Source organism: Branchiostoma lanceolatum, chromosome 12 (genome assembly GCF_035083965.1).
Source record: "Branchiostoma lanceolatum isolate klBraLanc5 chromosome 12, klBraLanc5.hap2, whole genome shotgun sequence".
Classification (NCBI taxonomy): domain Eukaryota; kingdom Metazoa; phylum Chordata; class Leptocardii; order Amphioxiformes; family Branchiostomatidae; genus Branchiostoma; species Branchiostoma lanceolatum.
The window spans coordinates 3,388,634-3,407,585 of NC_089733.1; the positions used below are offsets into that span (position 1 = coordinate 3,388,634).

The following is an 18,952-nucleotide window of genomic DNA, read 5'->3' on the forward strand; positions in this document are numbered from 1 at the left end:
TTATCCCAGGTGCCTGAAAGTTGAACGCGTAGACCCCCTTTCCTGTTGAGGGCGGGGTTGTACATCCTTTCATATATTGCTTCTCTAATTCCCCGTTCGAACCAGCGTTCTTCACGATCTAGGATGTCAGTGGATTCGAAATTGAATGAGTGTTCCTGGTTGTGTTTTAGATGGTGGTAAATGGCAGAGGAGTAGCGGTTAGCGCTCTTTCTGCAATGTTCCCTGTACCTTTCTTTTAGTGGTCGACTTGTCTCCCCAATGTACATGTTATTGCAGTTCGGTTCCTCACATTTCAGTTTGTAGATGACATTGGCTTTGATGCCTTTTTCAGGCCTGTCTTTTGGATGGACTAGTTTCTGCCTGAGAGTTGAGTGAGGTTTGAAGTTAGTGGCAATGTTGAAGTTTTGGAAGATACGTCTGAGTTTTTCCGATACTCCTTGGACGTAGGGAATGGTAATGTTGACCTTGTTTCTGTTGGTCAATGGTCTGCACTTGAGTGTTTTCTTAGACTGGTCAGAAGGTTTGAGACCTTGTTAAAGGTCCAATTTTGGTAGCCACACTTGGCTAAAGCCACACGGAGATGTCTGTGTTCTTCTGTTTTTGCTTCGTCTGAGGTAATGACATTGTCTGCTCGATGGAAGAGAGTTTTAATCACTGTTAGTTTGTGTTATAAAGGGTGATGGGAATCAAAGGCCAGATATTGATCTGTGTGGGTCGGTTTCCTGTACACTTCCATTCAGAGTTTTGGTATAAAACCTGGTGTTCTCAGTCCTATCGTTAGTCACTGACGAAAGACAGTGGATACTGTCTGAAATGTCTGACTGTTTCAAAATCTTATCCAGTTGCTTGAGTAATTATTTTTGGCGTATCTTATTACCTGGATGTCTAACCTTCATCAACGTATGAAGGGAACAGCTATTTCAGTGGGGAATGGGGGGAAAGGGACCATTCATCTCATATGACGTTGAGGGTCTGAAAAGAGAGCACGAACTTTAAGGAATGGGAGAGAGTCATTCTCAAGAGCTTTCCATTTGGAATGGGGCGAAATGCCCGGGAAGAGTGGGACTATCTATTTCACATTGGGTACATTAACCTATTATTTGTCTGGGTAGTGAGGGACCATCCATTTTACAAGGGGTCAAGAGCCTTTGAAAAGAAGGACCATTCATATCAGTGTAGAGAGGGGCCATCCGTTTCACATGGGATGAAGGATCTGGAAAGAGACGAATCATCCTGATTTTACATGGGGTTTAGCTTCTGGGAAAGTAAAGGGAATAAAGAATAAAGTAAAGGGACTATCCATTCACACGGGGCAAGCGACTCGGAAGAAAGGGAGGGACCATCCATTTGACATAGACTATAGAGGCTGGAAGAGAGTAACCATGTATTCAAGGTCAGGTTGGAGAGGGAGGGAAATCCATTTCACATCAGAGGGGAGAAGGGAACATCCATTTCATGCCATTTTGAGGTTGGAGAGGGAGAGAGCATCCATTGTTTTCAACATCAAATGTGAAATATAAACTATACATCTGGTTTTAAACAGTTTATTTGATAGCAATTGTTGACAAAACAGAGAAATGCAAAGTGTACAATGTACAAAAAGGCACAGATTGCACTACACCTGAAACAATTACAATCAAAACAGAGGAAGAAGACTTTTTATCTCAAAGCTAGTGTATTTTGGTTTCCAGGACAATTAAGGTGGCCAGTCTTATACTAGAAAAGCCACACAAAATACACGAACTATAAAGGCTAGTTGAGAACAAAAGACCTTTTTACAAGAAATAATCGATTTGAAGCATTTTACATTTAATGGCTTCAGATCTCACTCTATATGCCATAGCAGCACAGTACAAAATTTGACTACCGGTGCTTTCAGTACTCCGCATAGACCCAAACTGTGTCATTAACAAGAATTTCATCTACAGATTGCTGGGGGCATGACAGGAAGTTAACTTAAGTTGTGATTGTCATTTCAGTTCTAGGTTCAACCTAGAAATGTACAATCCCCTCTGTCTACCTGAAGCATTATCAGCCGAGAGAATCATGATCTCTTGACGGATGGCAAGATGTTGAGTCCATTTTGATGACACCCTGAGTTATGTTGCTGGTGAGGGGTCGAGACATCTCGAGAGCAACGACTACTCCTGCACACAGGACTCCAGCCTATCTCTGCGGTATGCAAACCTGATATATTGTTAATTCGGTTCCTGTGGCTATGCCGATGGCCGGGATTACATTCGAAGGAACCGCAAAGTTTAGTGTTTCAGAGATCAGGGATTTCCCTGGTTCTATCAGCTCACAACTACTCAGGCTCTCCAAGCACCTGCCGTCCTTCCTGGCCCTGTGCCATATCTTGGTTCGGGACTCCAAGATACGACACAAGGCAAATTATGTCCTGGTCTAGGTCCCCGGCAACCACCAACCAGTCTACATAAACAGAAAGGACAACAGATGGTAGAAGAACCCAAGCAGTCATAAGCCAACAGAACCAGGAAAGTCCCCGTTCTCTGAATCATTGAACTTCACAGCAACCCCGAATGCAATCTCAGCCATAAACACAGTCACAGAGACTGAACCAACAACGTACCGGGCATGCACAATACAGAAACGGGCTGAAGCCTTGCGTGAAAAAGTAGCCACCACTCACAAAATGCACCGAACCCCTACCAGCAACGGCACTCTGGATGTCAACAAAACACACATCAAGCACCCTACCATCAGCCAAGAGATTGTAATCATCCCTGCCGACAATACCTCAGGTACACAGAGGGAATCGTACGTTTAGTTAACGCTATGAATGGAACATCACAAATCATGAACTTCCCATCATGCCAATTACAAGTGAGTCCCAGCCAAATTCTGCAATGATGCAAACACTTAGCAATTCCAGGTCCTCTGGCAGGGCGTACACACTAGCACTGGTCTTTCTGGGCGTCACAGCGAAGATGGCGCACTTGGCTTTGGATGACAGCCTCTCACCCAGAAGTCCCATGGCCATGAACATCGGTGTAGTTGATCTTGGCTTTAAGGCATCAATAAGATCCTGCTGAAGCTGCAGAAAGTTGTCAGCTTCTTGTAACTGCAAAAAAGTGGAAAACAATTAACTAGGATGAGGCAGACTAAAATCTTTTTGCTTTGAATATTTTGAACAAGGCAGAAAAATGCCTTATGTCTGTCAGGAGTGGAATTGGTGACAAATCAGGGAGAAGATTAGTTAATGAAATACTATAATGCCCGCTACATAAATTGTTGATTACTGGTCTCAATTGGTCAAAGTGGATGATACTGGCAAAAGTAAACTGTTCAACATTAGTGATAATGGCCTGAACGTGTCAAAAATAGTATTCTGGGTCGGGTTGGAGTAAACTGTGCAGGATCTACTCACAGGTGTTCATCCAGCAGTCTCATTGTCTTGTGAATTCCTCCAGTCCCTTCAGTTTCAGCAGCAGGGCCAGGGTATGTGCTGTATGTGTCAGCTGCCTCACGCATAAACTGTTCATCCAGTCCTAAGTTGGAAAAGAAAAATACAATGTATTAGGACATTTGAATAAAAGTTAGGAAATTTCCAAGCGCATATTTGGTTTACCAGGAAATGTCCGTGATTCATAAGTAGAGAGTAAAGCGCTGAAACATCAAAGACGATTGGGTATCCTGAAGGTAGAGAGTAAGAGCAACAGTTCTTGTAGATAAGCCGGTAGATTCGCTTGACACCTCCTTGGCGTCGTGATGTATTGGATGTTGTCACATAGCATCTTCAGCGATGGTGGTGTTTGGCACAAGGCCCCTTACCCAGCCCCGAAGTAGCACTTCCGGACATTTCTGCGATATCGGCATAAGACAGACATGCATCGCTTGACAAAAAAGCCAAACCATAATATTCATATCCTACATTCAATTCACAATCAGATAAGCAAGTAATTATAAAAAGACTTTTCTAGCAAGCATTATTCGGGTCGAGAAATTTAAAAGATTCTGTCAATTTAAACTTGCCAACACAAAGGAATAAATCATTCATTGACAAAGACTTGTCCTTTAATGAAAAAATCTGGGTTGTATCAGCAATTTCAGAGCCTGAGTCAAATCTATCTATTCACACAATACGGTACAATACCTTGCCATCTATCTGTGAAAGCCCCATATGTCCATCAGCTCATTTTATTCACGTGTCTCTTCTAGTCCTAAGTTGTGAAGAGAAAAAGATAGAATGCATTAGGACAATTTATATGAACGTCAGGAAGTTTGTTAGTTCTTGGTTCATTCACCTAGTTTTCCATGGTACACATTAACGCGAAAATTTAAGACGCTCCAAAATCAAAGACGCTTTAAAGTACTCATTATCCTAGCTTAGATAACTTAAGTATTACTACTTCATGGAAGATTATCCAGTCAAGTACAACCAAAAGGCACTGGATCACCCCCACAAATCAATGTGACAGTCAGCTAACCTCACCTTTTAGAACAAACACCACATGTCATCGAAGATGGTCTCTGTGACGTCTTGGTACTGCTCTGGAAGTTGTCTTCTCCAGGTTTGTTGCAAAGCCCCCGTTGTGGTGACGGTTGATAACTGGTGATATGGCGAGAGGGAACATCAGTTTCATATGCCAGTTTGAGGGTGAAAACATCCATTTTCTTTAAATCTGATGTGTAATATTGATTATACATGGTTTACTTGAAAGCAATTATTGACAAAATGGAGGAATGCAAAGTATACAATGTTTTACAAAAAAGCACAAATCACACTAGAATTAAGTCTAACCTTTCAAAAATGCCAAACAAAAATGCTAAGCTAAAATGCTAACTAAGCTTAAATGCAGCCGATAAAAGCTGAAAACGTATGTAGTAAATGTTGATGTCAATACATGGTACAGAGGTAGCATTTATTTTTTTTAGACTAATGAAGTCTTTAAGAAAGTTATTATGTATCGTAAGGCTAAGGAATCGGTCAGATAGATATCAATATGTTTGTGTAAGTGTGTGTGCGTGCGTGCGTGCATGTTAATATGTCAATGTGTTAGGCTATGTGTGTGTGTGTGTGTGTTCCAACGTCAGCCTATGCCTTAATATAAGTAGCGGAAATTTTATAAGGCTCAGAAGGCTCTACACCATGAACTGACGATATCAACATCTACTAGATTAAAAAAGATGCAAAAAAAAGATGAGACAAAAATGAAACCTGACCCTAGCTATCACATAGTAAGCTTAACTACATAAGATTGCTGTAAAATTGTACACCTTGCATTTCATAAAAGTTGATTATCAAAAAACGCATTACTGGGGGCATGCAGGAACTTGATTTCATTTGTGATTGTCATTTCAGTTCTAGGTTCAACTTGAAGCATTATCTGCCGAGAGAATCAAGGTCTCTTGATGGATGGCAAGATGTTGAGTCCATTTTGATGACACCCTGAGTTATGTTGCTGGTGAGGGGTCGAGACATCTCGAGAGCAATGACTACTCCTGCACACAGGACTGCAGCCCGTTCCTGCGGTATACAAACCCGATATATTGTTAATTCGGTCCCTGTGGCTATGCCGATGGCCGGGATTACATTCGAAGAAACCGCAAAGTTTAGTGTTTCAGAGATCAGGGATTTCCCTGGTTCTATCAGCTCACAACTACTCAGGCTCTCCAAGCACCTGCCTTCCTTCCTGGCTCTGTGCCATATCTTGGTTCGGGACTCCAAGATACGACACAAGGCAAATTATGTCCTGGTCTAGGTCCCCGGCAACCACCAACCAGTCTACATAAACAGAAAGGACAACAGATGGTAGAAGAACCCAAGCAGTCATAAGCCAACAGAACTTCGTTCTCTGAATCATCTTGACAAATTATCGTCCAATCATACAAAGTATCACGTCAGCTATCTACATACCAAAAGTCATGACCATCCATCAAGCCCATCTTGAGTTATAGTATTTTCTCATTAATTATGCAAAGGAGGTCCTCATTTGCATAGTTGATATCTATAAATATTTCTCTCTTCCTCAGATACATATGTCACATGTTTGAGAGTCTTTTTTTTATTATTCAAAGAACATAACAAGATACAATAAGAGTTTTACCATGTTTGAGAGTCTTACCATGGAATTTGGCGGCTGTGTAAACTTTCGTCATTAATCATGCAAAGTAGATAATGATTTGCATATCTAATCATACACACCATCACTCAAGCTATCTACTTACCAAAATTCATGACCATCCATCAAGCCCTTCTTGAGTTATTCCCTTTCAAAGTCTGAACCAAAACCTGCTCCTGCAGTTCCAAAAAAGCCGCTAGGGGGCCAAAACCTATACCATTACTCTCTGTCCAAAGAGCTATCTACCACTTAAAAATCAGTTCCATAGCTTGTCCAGAACACGAGATATCAAAACAGGAAGTTCCGCTGCAGTACCGTAACAAGCCGCTAGGGGACCCAACACCCCATCATTTCCTAGTCTCATCAAGACCTACCCACCTACCAAATATCAAGACAATCAATCCAAGCCTTCTCGAGTTATTCTGCTTCTTTACATACATACATACACACATACAAACGCTACCCTCTGTATAACCTTCTCGGCGAAGGTAATTAGAGTATACTATAGTCTTAGAGTGCTAATTACTACTAGTAGGCTTATATCTATTACCTACTGGCGCATGATCACATCGGCAGAATGCGCGGAAATTAGCTGACACAAGGTCGATTACCTCAGGACTGTTACTCTCCAAGCAGAGGTTGGTAGGGAAGACTGTCACCTTTTTATCATACGCCCCGTGTTTTGTCCGCTCTTACTCTCCAAGCAGAGGTTAGTGGGGAAGATTATGATAAAAAGGTCACAATCTTCCCCACCAACGTCTGCTTGGAGAGTAAGGACTGTATCGTCACTTCAGAGCTTGACACAGTTGAAGTCGGACACCCTCGCCTCTTCTCTGCAACACACCAACAGCAATAACCAGCAACAGACTTTGTATAAACTTGGTCTCCGTGCTGTGATCAGCTTTTTACTCCTTGTTAGGCCATGTTGATTTGATTATATGGATAACATCCTCTGAAAATCCCAAAACTGATGCGAGCGTGCGATTAAAAAAAAAAATTTGGCCCAAAAATGTTGACTTCATGTTGAAATCTGAGTGATCAGGAAGGTTGAACAAGTGACTAAACATTATAAGAGCTTGGTATACCGAAAAATGGACAATTCGCTTTTGTTAACCCTCAAACCACCGTATGGGGTCGAAACTGACCCCAGGCGTATATCAACATGTGCCATTTTGGCATTTCGAGTCGAAAACAAAATTCCTTCAATGAGTTTGTTTGTATATATGTCTTATAACTTCTCACAAGTTTTTACCGAGATTGGCTTATTGTTGATTAAGTTATCCTAGAAAGTTTACGCGTGGTCCAGTGGGGTCAAAACTGACCCCAGCAAAATCTGCACTCATATTCCCTATTGTTTGATACTTGTCATCTAGTAACATGTATGATAAGGGTTATTATGATCAAAGTTACAAAATTTTATTTTGTAGAAACGTGAAAAAAACATTTTTTTTAATGAACGTAAAGATTAATGACGTTGCGACGTATTATGACGTCATTTATGTGATTTTATTGACGAAAACCAACAAATTTGGTATTTCCATATAATTCAAAGGTACACGATAAAACTTAAATAGAAATTATGTATGATAAATCATAATATATCCAAACACGTTATTTGTAGATGGCAACAGGAACGACGTCAAAATGACGTCATAAAATTATATTCATATCGGGTTACACTAGCGAAATCCGCCATCTTGGTTCCGCCATCTTGAATTATTTTAAATGCATTTTTTCATCATATAACCTAATAACACAATAAAAATGGACCCAAACGTTTATATAAAGATTGTTTCTGTTTGAATAAACATGGTAATGATGAGATATGAGGTTAAAATAGCCGGTTATAGCTAATCTAATTATATCGTCCGCCATCTTAGATTTTGACCTATGACGTAATCAAATATGCATAAGTTATGAATATTAAATCATAAAAGTGATAGTGAATAACATTGGTTGGTATTGATATAAGAAAATAAGTGTAGTTTACAAAGAAACCCCTAGAATTACATTGTAAAATCCAAAATTAGCGACTTTTTCCAAATATGGCTCTCAGAAACCGGTTGCCATAGCAACATGAAAACATTGATTAGTTATATCATTAAATTCAAATTGTTGCCAACGAAGTTTTAGCAAAGGTGACCAAGTTTGGTTGTTCTAGCGTAAGACATTCGGATAATATATGACATCTAGTGTTGGCGCAGGCCTCAAAAGAGCCCGCTTGTCTGAATAGCGTTGGTTGCAAACGACGATGTTCCCTACTTTTGCATAAATTATGATAATAAGCAGAAATTATTCCCACCTAATCATGTCAAACTGTCCCTTATAGATTACTTTAACTATACATATATACAAATCACACAAATAGTCACCAATAAAGCTGTATTTGTAGAAAACATTGTGGGGTCAGTTTTGACCCCATACGGTAAGATTAGTCGTAAAAAAGCTACGGTGGTTTGAGGGTTAACGTTCTTTCACAATTCACATCTTCTTCTTTGACTCTGGAATTGACGTTGGCATTCTACGACATTAGCATCCGTTTCCGATCTTGTTTTAGTACAATTTTAAGCATATTTGATCTCATTTTGCGTCTGCCATGTATGTATGGTCAGAATTTTGTTTTGGAAACGGATGAAAAATGATGCATGCGCGGATGTCATCCATATAATCAAATCAATTATGACCTTGGATGCACTGATTGTCATGATTGCACCCTTGTCACCATAAGTGTAGTATATTTTTAGTGTAAATCACAGCACGTTCCAAAGTTTTTACGTATACGATCGCGAGACACAGTCGAAACTTGTGCGAGACTGTTTATTGTATCGCCTAGCAACGAACGGTGACAGTGAGAACTGGACGCACACAAGAACCTGTGCTAAAGTAGGGCATGCATGCTCTTTTCCGTAAAACGTAGGCAGCTTATTTTTATCTCTCGTCACGGGTAGCGTGCGTAGTCCAGTGGTTAGCGATCTTGCCTCTGGAACTAGAAGCCCCGGGTTCGATCCCGGCTGTGTCGCTCACCCGACATGCACGCTACCGGAAAAGATCGCAGTCCTTAGGACGGGACGTTAAGCCGTGGTCCACTTTTCATTGTGCTTGTCGAAAAGAGCTAGGGGAATTTCCCCGGTACACTGAACCTGTAAATACTGTACATAGCGTCTGTCTTCCTGTCACGACCAGTAAATACTGTACATAGCGTCTGTCTTCCTGTCACGACCAGTGGAAGAGTAGCTCATCTGTTCCTTGAGTTGTTCCTAAACTGGTTCGAGATTCCTTTCCTTTCCTTTCTCGTAATTCGTAGCTAGGGAAAGCCATCATAGTCGACTAGTCACGTAATTCGTAGCGAGGCGACCAAATTTCGCATATTCGCCTTCCTTGATTTTAACGTTTTGAGTGCAGATGCTCCAGGTCTCAAGACTGTTTCTCAGTAGTGAGAAGAATGCCACTGTGGCAGTTGGAGGTCTGTGATCGAACCGACAACAATGGGGTTAGTAAAGGGTAGCTCAGAATTTGGCAGGATATAGTGCCTATTACTCAGGCTGTTGCAAGGTATTCCAAGTCAGCCCTTTCTTGATGGTTATATCTTTCAAATACATAAATAGCCCCACCCTCATGTCTAGTACTGTCTAGTCTTTAGATGGCACCTATTTATGCTTAATCCATTGTCCTATCAAGATGTTTCTGACTGGTTGTCATTACATCAACATGGTGTCTTAGAGATAATACTTGATCAAGTTTGCTGTATAAACCACATATGTAGCCACAGTGCTGTGTCCTCACTGTGTCACACCGTATTTGCCGAAAAACGCAAATGCTTAACTCTAGTGTTAAAGAGATTTTCTGCTATAACAGCTTTATGTTCATGGATCAAGAGCGTCGCCTGGCAATTATGAATAGAACTGCATTTATCTACCGCCGATGGTGTTTTAAAGGAGTCCTAAACTCCAGAGGGGTTTCCAATGGATAATAATTTCAGGGAGTAAAACTGAATACTTATTACAGTATACGACAAAGTATCCACTAGTCCCGTGCGCATCAAAAAGCATTGAGTATTCTACTAAATTCCTCTAGATATAGATACAGGTGATCCTCTATTTTCTAATTACTTAGATTAAACAACATCAGCCTATGCCTGAATACAATGTACCTTACACAAAGAATGTCAGGGGGGTTAAGAAAAATTTGTCTTGTTATGTGTTCCTTTATATCTTATTAATAACTGGTCTTCTTATTGTGTTTTTAAAACCCCCTTCATTCATGCCCAATTCATATAGGAAATACATGGGTAGGGTCTGCACGGGTTTTGTGGGTTACATATTATTTTACAAAACACACCTTGTGTAATTCACCACAAGCGGAATTCTGTAAACGTCGGCTGGTTATGTATTCATTGATACATAATCTAGTGGAAAATAATACTCCCTCCTAGAGTTTAGGACTCCTTTAATCTCATCGGTCAAATGCGATCTCACAGCTCTGGTCGGGATGGAGGCTCAGGTAATAAAGGATCTACCGTGTAGTTTTCACTATGTAGGTCTCCTGGTCACACAACGGGAGTCCGTCTGTCGTTCGTATAGTTTATGTGTATTTCTAAAAAGCTGAACGTCCACAGCAAAGTACCGTTCAACAGGACGACACCTTACTGTGAACCCTTGCAGTTTTTGTTAACTTTGCTAGATGACGCTTTTGATCCATGAAAAAGGAGGTGCTACAGCAATAGCAATATTTCACACTTGATGAACCGCTGTCATCGATGACGTTCCAATACACGCACTATCATTACTTTCTCGCTCCGCTGCAGTACCTTAGGTACTCGCTAGAAGGCCCATTATCGAACTTGACCTTCCTTTCTGTAAACCCTACCCATCCACTAAATATCATACGGATCCATCAACAGCTTCTCGAGTTATGCTGGCGACATACAAATACACATCCACACAAAGCCCGCTGCAGTACCGACGGAAAATACTGGGGGAACCATTTTTGAACTTGACCCCCGTTTCCACAACATCTACACACCTGAAAAAAATCATGAAGATCCATCAACGTTTCCGTCACTTTTTTTGCCTACATACAAACACAAATAAATGCCAAGTCCGCTGCAGTACTGTTGAAAAACGCAAGGTGAACCATTTTCGAACTTGACCTTCCTTTCTACAACCACTAAACACCTACCAAAAATCATAAAGATTCATTGAAGCTTTCTTGAGTTATGCTCCTGACATACATTCAGACCCACCCAACAGCTTTTTCAACCGAAAACATAATCTTCTCCGAGTACAAGTACTCGGCGAAGATAAATAGTGCAAAATGAAGAGACATTACCAAGGCAGACCATAATTGTGTGGTTCTTTATTCTTCATGAAATGAAATTTCTGCATAATGCACCTCGACATGTGGACATTACCCGAACTGGACGTAAACTGATTCTGCACGTAAATAGGTCATGTTACGTTTAACAGGCTCGTTATTGGTAACACAGTCATATTAGCAAGTCATTTTCTTCTTTTTCGTCGCTATATCATCATCCTTTTCCTTTTTTCTTTATAGCTTCCTTGCCTCAACCTGTTGTTTTGTTTTGGAGGGATACAGTATATCTAATTTGCCTCTTCATGGTCCCTGTTATTGTATACATCTACATCACGCCTAGAGTTTGGATGCCGGCGGAAAAATGTACAAGGTGCGGATAACCCAATACTTCACATTCAGGTTTTGTCAGCAATGTGGAACACACAGACGTCCGTCAGACCAGTTCGGGAAGAGTCGACCTTTGTGTGTAGATGAGAAGCCAGGCTGCATGAAGTGTCATATAGCGGCCCGGTGATACCGCCGCTTACGAAGTGCAGAAATCTTCTTTGGTTTATAGTCTTCAATTTTTTTTGTCCTTATGTTACCTTAAAACGCTGCAAACGGCTTCGCAGGAAGATCTCATAAGATTTCTCATTTGGTAAGACGCAGCTGGCAAAAGAGTGATCCGCAAGGAAAAATGACGCGAAGAGAATCCGATTACAAAAAGATGCGAACGCCCAACAAGATTAGCTTGACTCGTATATTGGAAAATTTAGGTCAATTCTCAATTCGGAAGGGAGATCAGGAGAATAGGATGCTTTGATAAAACGTGGGTAACGTTACCCAGCGTCAAGTCTTGTGGTAAAAGCCTACTTGAAGGTAATCACTCAAGAACAATTGTCAGCGAAACAACCACTCCGGCAAGCAGTCTCGACATTTCATTCCATGGTGAGTATGTATATAGCAGGCAGATTGCAGTGTGAGAGGTCCCCTATTGCGGCTTTTATTATTGCCCGAAATCAGGCGTATTTCAAGACCCTCTTTTTTCGGGTGACAGGTACTAGGTGGGAGATCTTCTCAACGTGAAAACAGACGAGGAATTGAGACTTTCATCGGGGGGCTGTAGTTTAACCATGGGCTCTTAAGTGATTGTTTTCAATGGCTTAACCACGCATGTATGTTGCATAGGAAAGTCCATCTAAAGGTCCGTCCCTGAATGTCCTCTCCTCCTGGACCAGATGGTCATCGCACATCGGGACCACATCGCACATCGGGACCAACAGCCGGTCGACGAAAGGGTTGCATGGGGCCAGTGGCTTATGTTTACCTGCCTCATTGTCCCTTCAGAGCACTATCATCAGTATCAGACACCTTCCAGGCGACCCTTCGCTGGATCCCAATGGAGCCGGCGGTGCAAGGCAGACCCTTCACAGATCTTCACAGGACCGTCAGCCCTGCCCCCTCCACAAACCTCGCCTGCAAGCATCAACCGGCCGCGGCCTTTCTCCAGGTGCTAAAAGGGGACCTGTTACGTTTTCTTACCTTTACGTTTGATACACTATATATACACTTCGTACTAAAACTTAACAATGTTACTCTTTCTCTACTTTCAGGTGACCGCCTTGCTAGACTGTACGTTTGTTACTCGTCCCTCCTCGACTCTGCCGGCACGTAACAAGTGCGAAACAGCTAACTCTACTGTTATGACTACGGGAGAGTCCCGTGACACCATTTCCAGTTCCTTTGAAGAATAAATAACTCGACAGTGAGCCGGAGTCAACGCCTCAAAACACAAAAAATCTAGAAACAAGTGATATGAAAACATTGTTATTTTAAGTTTATACTTTTACGTTATGAATTTCAACTTTGATTTTATTCCTTTTGTATAAAAAGAAGTGATGATTCAGAAAATAAAGCTTTCGTCTAACAACAACAACAACAAGCAGTCTTTTATTTCTGCGATACAAGTAAATGAAACAATAATGAAAATGGGAAGTCTTCCAGACTTTAAAAAAATCATTTTTCCCTTGAAATTAAGATGGAAAAAGAAAGAAACTTTTATTACAAGGGCCATGATCACGATAGAGTGAAGGGCCTTATAGTTGTAGTACCTGCGTCTAGCTTTGGGGGGCTTCCGTATTGCCACGTGTTTGCCATCTCGGAATGAGGTATATTGCCCCCCTCTTATCTATATTATTAAAGGAGTATCATATAGTTTGAATTCCGTGTCATCAGAGAGAGAGAGGGGGGGAGAGAAAGAGAGAGAAAAAAATAGAGACAGGGCAGAGAGAAAGGGAGGGAGAGAACGTGTGAGTGCGTGGGTGGGAGGTGCGTATTAATTAAGAAAGCATACCTATCGGTACATATACCGGACATCACCACGCCGCGGTCGGAGTAACATGTCAGATAATAGCCACGCGTCCCCCGTACCCCGTCAACAGGTATTCCCATACTTTACTCCGCCCTGGGACTCGGGCACGCGTAGCATACCACCCCCTGCCCAGGCCTTTAAGGACATGTCTTACCTTAAGTTTTTTTTTTTTTGATGACCACTACCACCGCCTGAATCTCACCGTTGTTCGTGTTTCTGTCTCGACAGATCTTGAATACCCCAAGGGCGTGGATGCCGGCGGCGAGATGCTCAGTATGTGGGTATCCAAACGATTTTAACGAAGTTAACCCTACGCCAATACACTGATCTCACGATCAAACCGCCCGACGGTGGTATATCTGGTTTTCCAAATGTTTAAGAGTGCTATAAGGCATGTGAACATGTTTTGTTTTCGGTTACCCGACGGACCCAAGCAAGAAACTGCTGACCCTAACATTTTTGGACGACCACTGGAAGGGACATTTCATTTTAAATCTGACATCTGAGTGATAAAATTCACATAACACATTTTCTGTATTCTACAGTCCTAACAAATGTAAGCTTTGATGTCAGAATGCGTAATAAACAATGTACATTTTTTTTTATATACAATCGACTTGTACAACATTTTCTGTATGATCATGTTTAGAAATGCCGGAACGAATTTTTCTTCTGCGTAAATAAGCCAAACGTGATAATGATGTATGCCTTTCGTCTTTTTGCCAACTATCAAGTTTTTTTTGGAGAATTTAAGTTAAGGAATTCCAAGACTACTAGAACCACTAATTTCACATCGTATCATGACATCGATCGGTCACGTTCAGTACTGATATTTGAGATTGCTTTTCTTCCACAAGTTTTACAAACCGGCTATTTTCCCTGTGGAATTTTGTAATCATGAGTGCATTTTTTAAAAAGTCATTCAAAACAGCAACTCAAGGTCTCAAATCTCAATTTATCTCGGAAACTGCCTCCGCAGCCGAGAGAAATCATCGTTAGCTGTCGACGCAAAGTGACTTGAAATTGGTTTGTCTCTAATATTTTAAAAATCTCATACAGGTAAAGCAGCCCTAAGCCTCCGTAATTGTGGCCACAGCTTGCTACAAATTCAGATGTTCTCAAACATATCTCAGCTCATTTTAAAGTCTTCATTTTGCTTCCGCATCCACATCGTTGTATCAGCTGTACACATGTGGCATATAGATAAAATTCGGCTACGTGTACTATAAATTCAGATTGCCATACAAAACTCCTTGTCCGACATTAGCGTCATCATAGGCCGCTGAGTTTGCGTTCCCTTTATTGGTTACTCATCATTTTACAGAGATACCCAGTAAAATATAACCTGCTGTGTTTGTTCGAAATGTCGATCAGGGTTTTTTACATGTCATCAAACATGGCCGTGTTATTGCGTCTAGATTCTAGAAGTCTAGAAAGAACACGGACCCACTCATTTCACGTAGCATAAGTTGAGCACCCAAAACACACGTCATGCGGCTCATGCCCGTAGCCAGGGGGGGGGGGGGGGGGGGTCGGTGGGTTCGGAAGAACCTCGCTTGAAGGTTCACTTTCACAGGCTTGAAGGTCCGCTTTGTAACGTCCAAGTTTTTTTTTCAAGGTGGACTTATTTGTATCACCAGCGGGGCTGGAATCCAAGAAAAACTGCTCACTTTGTCTCTGATTTCTTTCTTTGAAATCCTCTCAAAAACACAGGAAATGCCATATCAGAAGGTTCAATTTTTAAAATTTTACGGGGGGCATACCTCTGGACCCCCCTAGGAAGCTCGCGCCTGCGGCGCTCGTCTCGCGCCTACGGCGCTTGCTGGTCCCTTAAACATTAAAAAGACCCCCCCCCCCCCAATCAAAATCCTGGCTACGGGCATGCAGGTCATACTTATCGCGATGAAACGATCCTAGGATTACTCCGAATTGTCTTCTTAAGTTTGACAACATTCATGAACTTATGAGCTACCGATTCTCTGGGTAGGTTTGATAGTGTTTTATTAAGAAAAGTCGAACGCAACGCAAATATTTTGGATACAATCTCCTGAAATCTCCAAAAATTTTTCTTCCCCTAATTTGCATATCAATTAATAGTTCGTGGTTATAAACCTGCTGTTCAACTGATCTTGCTCACAGTCACTGACGAAAAGTAGTGGATGCTACTTGAAACGTCTGACCGTTTCCAAAATCATATCCAGTTATTTGAGTAATTGCTTTTTTGGCGAATCTCCTGTTTCGTTTAGACTACTATGATATTCTTCTGACAGTACAGATTCACTACTAATCTGAAGCGCTTTATGTATAAGCCAACTTGGCAGGGAGGTTGAGCATCCTAAATTTCTACATCATAAGCCGTCTCATTGCAAGTTTCTGTGGCGTGGTGAAGTCGGGGAAAGGACACAGAACCAACCCGATTCCGGAGGCATAGCGGATGACGCGGGAAGATATCAGGCATCCTTATCCGTAATGCGTCGGGAGTTGCGCTTTTATAACAGGTTAAGAAATATTGTTTGACAACAGTATAAAAATAATAGTTCGTTCTTCTATACTTAAATGTTAGATATAGATTTTGTAGGTTTTTGTTGTGGAGTTTATTGGAAGAAAATGGATAAAAGTGTCTTATGTAGCCTGGAATCCATACCCTCGGTGGCTCCCCGATATCTCTACGGCACTGTGAGTGACCCCCACCCGCCCAGACAACTTAGCCCGCTCGGGGTGTTGTTTACGGCCTTGGATTAATTAGCTTCCCACCTAGGGTCGGCGGCAAAGTAGGATGGCAGCGGAAGTAGGGTATATCGGAAGTAGGATGGCAGCCAGAGGTAGAAAGGCCATCAGAAACACCACTTAGCCGACCCTAGAGACTGGGACCAGGCTATGCATCACCCTATTTACGTATTACTCGTTTATATCACCTTCCGGTCGTTAATAGCACACCTGGGTGAGCTCCGGGATTTAGAACGAATACATGAATGAGTAGACGAGCGAGAGTCTGGGAACCCGCTGCCCTTTGGACATGCTTAAGCCCCGAGGAGGTGGAGTCAGCGATGTGGCCGCTGGATAAGGCACTCTACAAGCGGTCCGATCAATGTACAGACGGACGTGTGGGGAGATTAGGGACGGCACGATCGAGTTCTCGCCATGCCTAATCACACAAAATTCCCCAAATAGTTTTTGAAGTATTTGTATCCAAACAAAGTTGTGAACTTAATACAAGATGCAAAACTGCAGGTTTTGCCGTTTACAATTGACATATATATATATATATATATAATTTCCCCCGCTCTGACAAATAATGTCATGATCATCGACATCGTCTATACGCAGAGATTTAAATCTTACACTAGTTAGGCTGCAAAACGATTGCAGATGTAGCTTACAGACGCGAGACACCCCCCCCCCCCACACACACACACTCACACACATACATACACTGTTCGTACCCGAAGATATGATGAACACTGGACAAATACTGACAACGATCCGCCCGATTGACTCCTGCGGTTTCTACAGGCGCACAGGACAACAGCCCCAACCTTTTGGTCGCACAGCAGAGTTCCTAACCACTGAACCAGCCGTTCTGGTATAATACTGATAACAAACAGCCTGCCGACGGGAGCTCACTCCCTGCCCTTCATCCCAGCTACACTTCAAACGTGAAGTAAAGAATGTCCGCGGAGTTCGGTACGGGGTTAAGGATGCGCGATCCCCGGGGAGCTAATTTGAACGGACTCCATAACGCCCAGCTGTAATGCTGACTACAGACCTGTATGGATAGAAACTACAAGGAATTTCTGACGTAGCAAAAACTAAAATTAAATTATTTATGGCCAACTACAAACTACGAAATAGATATGCAAAATAAATCTAAAACTTCTACTTACTAAACAACATGATACATATATCAAATCGGCTGATTTCCAGATGCGTATAGATAGATAAAAGATTAACTGAAGCAACAGAAAATACAGGGAAATTCGTACGGTCAAACACAAACTACGAAATAAAGATTTTTAAAAAAATCTAAAGTTCTACAAAGCAATAAACGCTAACATATGTAAATCTGAAATATCTTGATACAGTCAGTTGGGGCTAACTGAGGGTTTCCGTGTCTTTTCTAATGACAAAACTATCTTCTATGAATCTACCTATTTTGGCATGACGAAAGTTGTCACATCTAAAGATACATTCAAATTTGCTGGTGGCATCCAGTCTCTTGAAATTTGATGCACTTATGCGTATATGCAAGTCCGCATGAGTGGAGTATTAACACTTTTTCGATAAACAGGCTGCACAACGGTGCGTGGAAACAACTTCTTCTCTCAATTTACCTTAAGCAACAAAAAAATGTTAATACGCAACTCATGCGCACATGAATATAAAAAAGTGTGTGGGGGCCCTAAACTAAAAAAAATGTGAATAACACACGACAAATTGAGCCACTTTGCGAACATCTGTAGCAATATGGCGCAATCCAGCACGACATCCGTTTAACGTGGCAAAAGTCACGCGGCCGTCCGTGCCGGAAAACCGTTATAAACGCGACCCATACAGGACAGATCGTGTGAGGCTGAGGCCAGATTATACCAGTAGATAAACGCGCCTTGCAGCCAGGAAAATGGCCCCCGTTTTGCAGGCCTGAGAATGGATGTGTGTATTATACTATAGATGGCACGACACCGTACTTACATCTATTGGTGAACATGTTGTCGTAACTCTAACTCTGTACTTACAACAGGATATGGCTGTAGTTTGGGTTTTATGTACTAGGTTTGTCGTTTGTTGTCGCGGTGTGTCTCGACATGAACTAGCCATTTCTGCGCCGAGCACACATTTTGCACCTTACAGCGGAAACTGCGCCTCGTTATCTGGAGTTGCACTAGTAGCCTCGTGCTGAACTGACTTTTATGAGCCAGTTTTCTCCAGCATACACCGATATTTCCTCTTTTATAACGGAAGATTGGCTGCCTCACGGACCATTGCGTTTTCGGTGCTGTTTATCTGGTTCTAATCTGATTTGTATAAGCTCGTTTTTTCCAGACTTAGATCGTACATCCCCAGATTCCCCACCCACGACGCGTTCTTTATTTCGTGCCAAACTGATTTATATGGACAGGTTTTCTCTTGGCGAAGTTCATCCTCTTTCCGTGGCAGGCACGCTGCTTTACGGAAGCTTGCTGTCCTGGTGTACTGTCTCTCGTGTTAA

At 41.9% G+C, this 18,952-nt stretch overlaps 1 long non-coding RNA gene across 2 annotated transcripts; it reads right to left on the reverse strand.

Annotated features, from left to right (window-relative positions):
• Positions 1–1,530: 1,530 nt before the first annotated feature.
• LOC136446149 (uncharacterized) lies at positions 1,531–4,777 on the reverse strand. 2 transcript variants are annotated; one of them, XR_010757513.1, is made up of 4 exons: positions 4,454–4,777; positions 4,115–4,181; positions 3,389–3,509; positions 1,531–3,082 (listed from the first exon to the last, which is right to left on the reverse strand). It is a non-coding gene; the product is annotated as an uncharacterized lncRNA (long non-coding RNA). The 2 variants fall into 2 exon arrangements; XR_010757512.1 differs by lacking the exons at positions 1,531–3,082; positions 3,389–3,509 and adding an exon at positions 3,676–3,822 and having other exon boundaries at positions 4,454–4,774.
• Between the last annotated feature and the right edge of the window lie 14,175 nt (positions 4,778–18,952).